Source organism: Meriones unguiculatus, chromosome 3, assembly GCF_030254825.1.
Source record: "Meriones unguiculatus strain TT.TT164.6M chromosome 3, Bangor_MerUng_6.1, whole genome shotgun sequence".
In the NCBI taxonomy this organism is placed as follows: Eukaryota; Metazoa; Chordata; class Mammalia; order Rodentia; family Muridae; genus Meriones; species Meriones unguiculatus.
Window position 1 is genome coordinate 126186204 of NC_083351.1, and position 11497 is coordinate 126197700.

The following is an 11497-nucleotide window of genomic DNA, read 5'->3' on the forward strand; positions in this document are numbered from 1 at the left end:
TCATAATTTTCATTTCCTGTTGAAATATTTTTTGTGCTGTTCTTAGTGGTTCACGTTTAATCATATTTAGCTCCACCCCACTCGGAGGCTGACTTAGTACACTTTTAATGTCAGGCTGTACAAAGCATGTGTTTCCTGGAAGGACCATTCTTCATAATCCAGGAAGGACAGGAAGTGTTCATGTAGGCAGTCTGAGAACCAGTGAGGGGGTTGGGGGTAGATTGTACCAACTTATGTAACTCCTTCAGGCAGGCCAAGGGAAAGTAGTAACTTAGAAACAGCTTGGAAATTTCTGGAAGGGTGACAGTGTATTGATAAGCATGTCTGATTAAACATTATTTTTCCTGCCCTGAAATTTATCAAAAACCCTGACATTGTATTAATGATATACTGCTTCCACGGGTTACACAGATAAGCACAAAACATTTACCAGAAAAAATAATGCAGCAGTGTGGGAACTGTCATTCTCCCAAAAAGGAAGACAATTCCCAAGTCACCAGCAGCAGAGAGTCTGGACACAGAGGAAGCATCCTGGGGCTCCAGGCATCTGAGGCCATTGTCCTGGGCCCTGACTGTCTGGGTACCAACGTCAGATCTGTCACTTTCCAGCTCTGTGAATTTGGACAAATTACTCAACCTGTCTACACCTTGGTCTTCACTCCTATAAAACTGAGAACTTGCAGGTATGCTTCCATATCGTTTCCCTAGGACAGAACGCTTAAAACTTAGGTGACTAACAGAAACCCAGACTAGTTCCTAACACAGAAATATGCAGCTGCTGCTATTACTACTGTGAGACTCAATCAGAGGTCTGTGCTGTCCATATGACAGACACTAGCCCCACCAAGCTACTAACTATTTTAAATGTAATAAATTAAGTTCCTAGGCTTATTTTGTTTTAATTGGAATGGGAACTTACTCTTTCAGTTGCTAGTTTTATGAAGTCTAAGCATAATAAAGAATTTGATCATAATTTAGGGGGGTGCATGGGTATGAGATGTGCAGAGGAGAGTGTAGAGCAGGACACTAGGCATGTTCAGTTAATGTTCTCCCTTTGCCCTTTAGGCAGAGGCTCTCACTGAACTGCAGCCTTGCTTAGGCTAGGCTTGCTGGCCTTGAGTTCATAGAATACACTTGCTTCTGGTGCTGGCGTTACAGGCACATGCAGCTGTACCACACTCTTTGATGTGAATGCTTGGGATTCGAACTCGGGTGCACATGCTCCCAGAGCAAGCAGTCTCATATACTGAGCCATACACCAGGCCTTTCGATTACAATTTTTGGAAGGGAGGGTGAGACTAGGAGGAGATGAGGAGATGCAGCGGGGATACAAAGTGAATAAATTTTAATAAATAACTAAAAAATTAGCATGCATATTCTGAAGATCAACTTGAAGTACAAAACAAAAAACAAAACAAGACAGCAACAACAACAAAACACCCCCCCCCCAAAAAAAACCAAACAACAAAACTCCCAAAACCTAGAATTCCTACTTCTTCACTCATTTTAAGACTACTAATTTCACTTAAAGTAATATTTTGGTTACGCTGGATTAAGTCAAATATAGTAACATCATTTTCTTTCATTTCTTTTACTTTTTAAATATGGCTATAAGAAAATTCTAAATTAGATGTGTTTCATATCATTGTACAGCCCCCAGGCTAGATTATAGGGAATTTTTATTTGCCGTGGTAAAATGTCTGAGTTTTATCATGGGGTAAGTAATGGCAAGCCACAGAGGAAGGGATGGGACCCTATTTGCATAATGTACATTATATATGTACAAATGAGAAGGTTTTTCTTGGCAGCCGTGTAGGAAATGGATTTGAGAGGGGAGGGCCTGAGCTAAGGAGCTCAATGCTTACAGAAACGCGGGGAAGAGAAACTCCAGTCTGAATTGAGGAGAGCAGCAGACACGGACAGACAAGTGGGGTACTGGTGGCCAGGAGTATGTGGGCCTCTGTAGCTCGGGGAGCTGAGTGAATTTCCTAAAGAGGAGCTTGAGTCTGAGGAACTGAACACTGATTGTGTTTTATTGGTTAACCTCATGTCCCTACAATGAAAGGCCTGTGGTGGGCAGCCTATGAAAGAACATAGCTTTGTTTTGTTTCCATTGTCCCCTGTAGATTTAATTATTAGGTAATTACTTATGTTCTGAAATATTTAACCGCAGGGTGACAAGAAATAGAAATGATTCAAAATACAAAAAATTTTAAACAGAATTTTGTTCATTTTAGTAACTGGGTAAGATTAAGGGAGAAAACTTGTGCACACCTTTAATCTATGCATTCCCAGAGATGTAGGCAGGTAGATTTCTGTAAGTTCAAGGCCTACAAAATAGTGACCTCTGCCACTCAGTGCTATATAGAGAAATTCTGTATCAGAGAAGAGGGGAGAAGAAGAGTGGGAGAGAGAGAGGGAAAGAGACTGGCAGCTGTTCCATCAAGTTGATGGCATGTACCAGTAATTTAAAACTTCCTAAAAGCCTCCAGCATCTGCCACCAGCTACTCCTGATTTCTTCAGCTTCATGCACTGTATGCAGAGCCTTTCACAGCATGGCACTAGTTCCAGGGAAAGTTGGCTAGCCTACTTCTTTCCAAATTCAACTGTGAAGTGGAACTCTGTCTGTCCCTCTCTGTCTCTCTGTGTCTGCCTCGTTATCTCTCTCTGTCTCTGCCTCTTTGTCTCTGTCTCTGTCTCTCTCTCTGGATATGGGCAGGTAACCCAGATTGGACTTGAATGTTCTGTGTACTCAGACTAACCTCAAACCTATGGACAATCCTCCTGCCTTAGTATCCCTCCTGTCTTTTTCTCTTTTCACACAACAGAATAGCACATTGCCGTGGTTTCACCTTCATCTGGTAAACATTAGCAGGCCCGTCTTGGTACACAGAGGGCGTCTAGAGCCACAGGATTTTTCTTCAAATGAAGACAAAAGTGGCTTTTCATCCTTTGGACACACTCCTCCTTACAGTCCCTGGAAAGAACTCTGCTTCGCATCCAGGCTCAGCTGTGTCTGGGCTCCACCTCAGCCATTTCCCAGTGCTAAGTCTGGGAATGTAAATTCCTAATCAATATTTGTGGAACTAGTGAAGTTTGCTCTTCTCACCTGAGCCCCCATTTGAAGTCTGTGTCATAAGGAGATTACCTCTCCTATGAAAATCAACTCCCTGATGGGTTTAATCTTGTATGTACCACAGCCAGCTCTCAGTTGTTGCTTGGTAAATGACAACACAGGTTATCATTTGGAATAAGATATACATAAACAGGTTGAAATTACTACATGTGGCACATTCCAAACACTCCTGGAGCCTATTGTGCCTTCAGACCATGGCTTTTCGTATTTCCAGGACACTGGAGGCATGGCTAAGTCTTAATTTTGAATCTTCATATGACCCTAAACCCAGAACACCAGCTTTCAGTCTTCTCTCCAGTGAGGCTCTGGGCAGGACTCTGATGCCACTAACAACAGTGGCCTTTGTTAAGTGTCTCTTTTTCCTCCATGACCCTGGGAGAGAAATCTTAAAGCCTCAACCTGCTCAAAAGAGTTAGCAGAAGAGATGTGATCCAGAGCAGAGTCCGTGGATTCCTACTTACTGATTAACCCACCTCAGCTCTTCCTGAAGGAATGGCTCACTGACTACGTTAGCTGGCGATCACCACTCCACCCATGTTCCTTTACATTGGTACAGAGACAGTTTGAGGTGGGGGCTTTTGGGCCCCACAGCTTATACACACATTTATGTCTGAAGTGGACCTCGGTGCCTTCTGTCTTTCGAGAGCAATGCAGCAATTCTCCTCAAACATTTTACAGTGAACAAACTCTCATCCACTGGGCAGAAAGAAGAACACTGAAAAATCATTATGCAGAAGAAATGGCCAAGAAATGAAAAGCCTGTCCACATGGGGGCACACTTGGTGACTGTTTGACAGGGGAAACAAAGCCCCTAGCTTTCCACATACCCAGGCACTGATGCAAAGTGCCCGTCAGGCCCGTGCCTGACCTACGGGAAGATGGCTAGAATCTTTATCCCACAGCTCTAAGCCTTTGAAAGAGGGACAAACACCTCCAAATCAATAGAAACAGTTAAGTACTTAACCACATCATATTGACTGTAGGTAGACGGGAGTTTCCAGGAAGGGGAATCAGCGTGGCCTGAAGACTCTGAAAGGCTCTGTGTGAAGACACGGCCTTAGACATGGTGATGGAAGAAAAGTTGAGATTTCAATAGGAGATGGAATAAAAGGAAGGCTTTGGGAAGTGATAATATGTTGGTTGAGGGAAGTGGGGAGGGGAGAGAGAAAAGAGAGGAGACAGGGAAAATAAATGAATATGAACTTGTGTTGAATTGAAAAGCAAGAAGTTGCTTGCTGATAATCAATCAGGTGACAAGTCATTCAAGATCTTTACTCTCACATTACATTTTCAACAATCCTCCGCTTCATTTCCCTCCTCCAATCCTCACCTGAGAGCTCCCTCTTGCTATATTTAAAGTCACATTTTTCCTATCTTGTATCTAACACCTTCTCTAAGACACAGCATTCCGACAACTTCTGAAGTTTCACACTCGAATTCTCTTCTGAGAAGACCAGAATTCTTTTGAGTTCCCAGCACAAGGCTGCTTGGTAAATATTATCCAGTGGCTGGCTGCAAGCAGGGTAATTTCCTTCAGTGGCAAGGCTCTGAGAAAACGAAAGAATTCCATGACTGTCATCCTGGCATCATAAAGAGAAAAACACAAGGGACCAGGATGTCTGTCGATCGGTAAGGACTGTAGAGAAACCCTCCATAAAACTAAAGGGTCTGAGATTGCAGTGCTCTCGACAGGCTCCATTTTGTTGTTGTTCTGTCTCTCTTTCCCTTTTCTCCCTCTTCCCCTGTCTCCAGAAATTTCCACAAATTAATCCAGTCACAAAGAGGAAGGCAAGTTGACTACAGCACCTCCACTAAATGGAGGCCTCTGAAAACATGGTTCTGGACTGACGCCTGCGTCCCCTGTCCTGTCTCCGAATCACTCCCTGTAATTTGTTGGGCTTGATTCTAGCCTGAGTGTCCAGGCAGTGGGTACCCACAGTCCCTCTCCGGCCATGGAGGAAAGGCATCCTTCCTCTTGGCCTCCCCTTGCCGCTCTGAGGTGGCTGGCTTGCTGCCTGGCTATGCCAGAAAGCGGCCTGACCACCAGCAGCTACTGTGGTCAGCACAGGAAGAAAATCTCGGGTGTTCACAGCTAAACTATGACTTGAGAAACACTGGCGACCGAGGGTTGGCTGGGTGACAGATCAAGAATAGCAGCAGAAGTGCCCTCTCTGACTCTGCCCCTCCTCGATACAGGTCTCCAATGAACCTCAGAGAGCGTCACCGTGGTCACAACTTGGCTTGGCGCAGTTGCTCCTGGAGTGAGGGCCAGTGAGGACCCCATAAGGGTTTCCTCCAGGGTCCTGGTGGGAGTAACCTAGGGATTCTCCAGGCTCATCCCATGTGTCAGTAACATTTGCTCTGTCAAGGGAACAGTGCCAAGACTACCCAGTCTAGCTCGAATTTGAGATGTGTCCCCACTGGGGGAAACAGGGCCATTCTGTCGCCACTGTTGCAGCTCTGTCACCAGGGCACATTCTGGTGAGATCCTTGGCTCTGCGTCACTAAGTTGAATAAGTAACCTAGCCTTGTTGGCTGGGTATTATTCTCCTGATCGATCTATTTATGGTCCCAAAGCATAACACATGTCTACCTTTGGCCACATGCTTGGCCTCTGCACAACTTACTTCTTTTGTTCTGACTCAACACCTTAATTCAAGCCCAATGATCTAGGAAACAGATATGAGAGTTTATTGCTTTCTGCTTTATCTTTTCTTTGAAATAAATGGGCTTGGGCCACGCTGATTGCAACATTATTTACAATAGCTGAGATAGGAAATTGGGCAAGATGCCCAGCAGCAGATAAATGGTGTCGGAAATAGTATATATTCACCATGGAGCATTATCCAGTCATAAAGGAAAAAAAAATGGAATCCTGTCCCTTGCAGCAAAACAGATGAAACCAGAATTTACCGTGTTAAGAAGAATCCAGACACAGAAAGACAAGTCTTGTGTGTTCTTTCTGATACGAGGACAAAAGACGGTGATCTGAAAGTATCTCAGAGATTAGTAGGGATTGAAAAGCATAAGACTGAGAGGGGCGGAGCATGGGTGAAAGAAGGGTGGCGGATGCATGTGCGGACACATCACAGTGCCTACCACTCACATGCGCAATCAATATGTACCTGCAAATAAATAACCTTCAAGGGCATGAGCAGACAGAGCTACAGCAAGTGCCAGACATTGGAATCAGGGTCACAGGCTCTGTGTTCCTTAGTTATTTTTATTCACCTAAGAAAAGCAAGAAAAATCCCAGGAGGCCCTTAGGACATGAAAATTAAATGTGGCAGCTGAAATTGGCATCTGCAGGAGCAGCTCAAGCAAGCTGGTACTCACTGGGCAACACAGATAGAGTTGAGGTTGCTGTCACTGCTAAAGAAAGCCTGAAGAGAAGGGTCATTGCTTCTTCCAGCTAAGCTTGCACACTGTCTTCCAGCGAAGGAGGTAGGAGGGGGCCTTGCTTATTAGAGGACATTTAGGGTCCATAGCTAGCATTTCTTCCCAAAGACCTGATTTTAAAAGCCTCCGTTGAAAGACTGATTGCAATCTGTTTTGTACCAGAGCAGTAGAAATCTTGGTTGTAAGTATGCGATGCGTAATGAAAAGATTATATAGCTCAGCCACTGGGTGCAAATTGGTCTAGGCTGTTTACTGCAGGAGGAGTGCTCTTCAGTCCTTCCCTCCCTGTGCAGTCTCACACATGGAGGAACACAGATGCCTTTGGAGGGCCTATGGTCGTACCTCTCAGAGCTCCCTGCAGTGTGGACCTGCCCTCAGGAAGTAAGGCTCCAAGCTGGGGTAAAGGTAAGGTGGCAGGACCTCCTGGCCTGGTTGGGACCTGGCCCTGCTCATGTAGCATTTGGCTTAGAGAGTGGGCCCGCTGTCAGCCCCTCCCAGTGAGCAGCTTGGAGTTCTCTCTCTTCTCTGCCCACATCTTCTGCCAGGCCACTTTTCTTAGGGAAGCAGCCAGGGTATCTGACCCTGGCGGGAAAAGAGAACGTTTATTTCCTTCTTCATTCCGATTAAAATTCTGTTTAGCTCTTTAAATACAAGGTCAGGATGCATCCTCCCTCAGCCTCTATGGTGGGAGCTAGAGGCATCCTGATGCTTCCTTTGTTGCTATAACAACCAGGTACAGAATTCAGTCCCCTGACCATGCATGAAACAGAAAGGACTTGGTGGGAGGGGCAGCTCAGGGCAAGAGACAGAGAAAACATAGGTATCCCAGAGCAAGCAACAGCTGGGCATAGTACCCTCAGCCAAGAGGGACTTGTCTAGTGAGCACGGAAAAGGGCTGCCCAGCAGATGCTGAGAGCACAGAAAATGCAACCCACTGGTGGCTACCCTTCCAGAGGGAAACTTCTCTCCCTGGTCCCAGAGGCCTGTCTTCAGGAGCCTATCAGCTTGGGTTCCACGTGTGACAATTTTCTTTGTTCAGGGTTGGTTCCCTCCCAGAACTGAGGGCCAGAGAGAGCAAAGGTGGGCAGAACTGAAGCAGTGAAGAGGGAAGGCGCCACTCACATACAAGAGGGCCCTACTGATTTTGATGTGTATACCCTATCAGACTCAGGCTCGGCGCTCTCTTCTGCACCCACAACCTCCTAATTTCTACTGATATTTCTCTTTTTGGTAAAGTACAAAATCAGTTTTGTTTTGTCTGGAGACAGAGTTTTTCTGTGTAGCCTTGGCTGTCCTAGATTCGCTTTGTAAACCAGGCTGGCCTCAAACACAGCGATATGCCTGCCTCTGCCTCCCTGAGTGCCGGGATTACAAGCAGGCGTCACAGCAACTATTTTTTAAAAATAGTATATTTGGCTCATTTTTTTTCTGGAGTATTGGCAATAGAAGGACACTCAGCAGCATTAGCAGCTCTGCGAGACTAGTATCAATGTTCTATGTAAACCTCCACCCCTTCATCATAGCCACACTATTCATGAATCCATTACAGTAGGCTTAAAAGGACAGAGGCCAGGGACTGTGGGATGTCTTAGCAGTTAACAGTATGCTCTGCTCTCCCAGTGGACAAGGGTTTTGCATCCCAAGATCCATGCCAAGTGATCACAAAATGTTCCGGCCTCCATGGTATCCACATGTAGGTGGCATATATTTTTAGACACACACATACATATACATATAAATTTTAAAAGGGCAGAGCTGACTGATGTTCCACTAACCAATTTGCTTATAATTTGGTGCCTCTCCCATAGCATATGCTATCTTCTAGGCACTGATAAAAATTGCCGTGTGAGCTTATCTCCATGGGCCCACTGCACACCTCCTCCTCCACGGACAGCCTTATCCTTAATTTTTCAGTTGTTTTCTTCCAAAGTTCTGACAACTAACCAGGCCACCCATCGCATGCTATTTTTAATATCCATTCCAGGTATTACGGGTTTGAGATTGGTACTCTGGAAACCGGACTATGACAGAGGGAGAGCATACATAAAGCTTATTATGGGCTACTCGAGGGAGCAGTTATTGTACTTTAAATCACCTTGCATCAGACAGTTTTCCTTAAGGCATTTTCACGTACAGCTTTGGTTAGTCCTCCTCATCCTACCATTTCTCCTTCCCATTTCCCTATACCCTGCTTCCCCTACTGTCCTTCTACCCCAACATTCTCCTCCCCACTTTTATATTTACTGCATTTCTATTACCCAAGAGAACATCTTTGCAAGCTATACTTCAAATAAGGAGTTAGTATCTACAATGTATAAAGATTGGCAAAGATTAAAAACACACACACACACACACACACACACAACAAAACTTCAGAACTGCCAATCCATCAAATGGCCCAAAGAACTAAATGGATAATTCTCAAAATAAATAGAAATGGCCAATGGCCACTTCAAAAAGTGTTCAACATAGTTAGTCACAAAAGGGGCAGATGTTTAAGGAATAAAGAAAGCTGAATTGGGAAAATTGAATGAAGCCAGACTTTTTTTTTTTTTTAATCTTGATAGAAACTGATCATTGTCCCTTCAGTTGAAGGCAGTTTTCAGTATGAGACACATTTGCGTATTCTCAATAAAGAATATTTCCAGCATCTGGATGACGGTGTGAGGCTCTGAGTAAACAGCTCCACCACAGCCTTAGGCCTCCAATTCATTCTTGTTCGCACTCATGTTTTGCCTGTTGCTGTGTGAGCAATTACCCCAAACTGGTGGCTGAAACAATGATAGACATTTATTAACTCACACTCTGTGGATCACAAATTTACAGCAGTGTAACTGGTTAGTTCTAGCTTGAAATCCCACACAATAGCGTAGAAAAGACGTTGGCCAAGCCTCGGACCTTCTGAAGGTTGGGAGTGGGAGCAGAGAAGCAACTTTCCAAGGTGGTTCACTGTTTCTGTTGCTGTTATCATCACTTTTGTGCTTCCTTTTAAACTTTTCTTTAATTTTTCCATACAATATGTATTGATCATATTTTTTGTCTTTGTTTGTTTTGAGACAGGGTTTCTCTGTGCAGCCCTGGATGTCCTGTGATTCATTCTGTAGACCAGGACGGCCTCAAATTCACAGCGATCAGCCTGCCTCTGCCCCCCCCAAGTGCTGGGATTATAGGCCTGCACCACGATGCCTGGCTTCTATGAGATTGTCTTCATTACAGAGCAGCTAGTTGACCCCTAATTGAATAGCCTAGGAGGGAGACAGAAGCTACAGTGTCATTTACATAAAAGTTCTGCTCCATCTTTTCTATCCTCTGTAGATAATGCATTGCAGAACTATTCACTGTGTGAAGATACCAGAAAGCAAAGGCCACCAGGATTATCTAGGAAATTAGCTACTACAGAGTGACTTCAAAGACCTCAAAGTCTTAAATTAAAAGTTCTTTTGACAAATGTTCAGCCCTGCCTGAAGGGACTTCTACATACCCAGAATTTGGGAGTGGTTCCACTCAACCACCTGAAAACCATTGATTTTTTTTTCTTAATCAAACCTATTACATAGTTTGAGAAAATCCAATGACTGTTTCAATAAAAGCACTCACCACTGCAATGAGTTTCTGTTTGTATCTGATTATGTAACATATTTTATATTAATTTTTTAAGACGTATCATTTCAGCTCTGAAAATCATCTGAGCAATCATGATGTTATTGTGCTTAAAGAGCTCATGCATTGACATTGCATCCCTTGGTTGAGGTCATCCTGCCTCTTGGAGCACTGGACGCTCTGCTGGTGGTTTTACATTTACTTCCTACTTTCATGCAAGACGAGCCATCTAACCTTGTGATTGGTGATGCTAGTCTGAAACAATATTAAGCTCTGCTAATCTGCAGTCTGAAAGTAGGGAGCTAAACTTGGCTCCAGGGACTGCAAAAGAGAGATATTCATGGCTTCTTACTCTTGAACACATTGCCATTTGATGAGAGAAAGAGCCTATAAGGACTGTACAAAAGAGCCAGTTACTTCCAAAAGGGCGAAACCTTAGCACACCTCTCAACAGATGTTTGTTTGTTTGTTTGTTTTTGAGGACAGGGTTTCTATGTGTAAACCCAGCTATCCTGGAACTGGCTCTGTTGACCAGGCTGGCCTAGAACTCATAGAAATCCTCCACCTACCTCTGCCTCCTGAGTGCTGGCATGCGCCATCAATGCCCAGCCAGATGGTTTATTTTTTTTTTAAACTTAGAAACAAAGACATGCTAAAATAGAAGAGCAAACCTTTCTTTGACTCTTGTGTCGGCGAAGGGCCACACCAGAGGAGGAAAGGTCAGTGTCATGGTTCAGCACTCCAGTGGCTTGGAGAAGTCAACACCAGCTAAAAACAAGTCACTAGCTCCAGGATACATTCTCTCCCCACCAGCTAACACCACATCCCTTTGACTGAGGGGTACCCTTTAACCCAAGGCTGTACTACATTTCCATGACTACCAGCGAGGCAGCACAAACACGTTTCTACAAACAGGAGCCACATTTATTTTACAGATGTGCCTCATTTTGTAAGAGTAGGTGTGTTGGCTTAGAAGAATTATCCTTAGAGTTGATAGGTCAACCTGTGTGCTCTGAGTTTGGTTTTAGGTAGGTGCCAGGTCTGGGACCTAGGAGAATGAGATCCCCCACTTTACTCATCCATCCAACAAGTGAATTTATTGCTCATGCTCGCCCTATGTTATGCAATGGGGAAACAGACTTAACAAAAGAAGTCGTCTTGAACTCAAACAGCCATGTAAACAGAATTGAAATGTGAGTTGCTAAAATCTATGATGGATACAGTTACTGAGATTGGGAGAGAGTCTAAGAATTTGATTGGTAAGAGGAGTAAAAGACTGTGCTCTAAGCAAAATCAATAGCATATTTTAAGATGTGGAAACAAGGAGAAATGATGTTTGCCCCGGGGAATTGCCAGCAGTC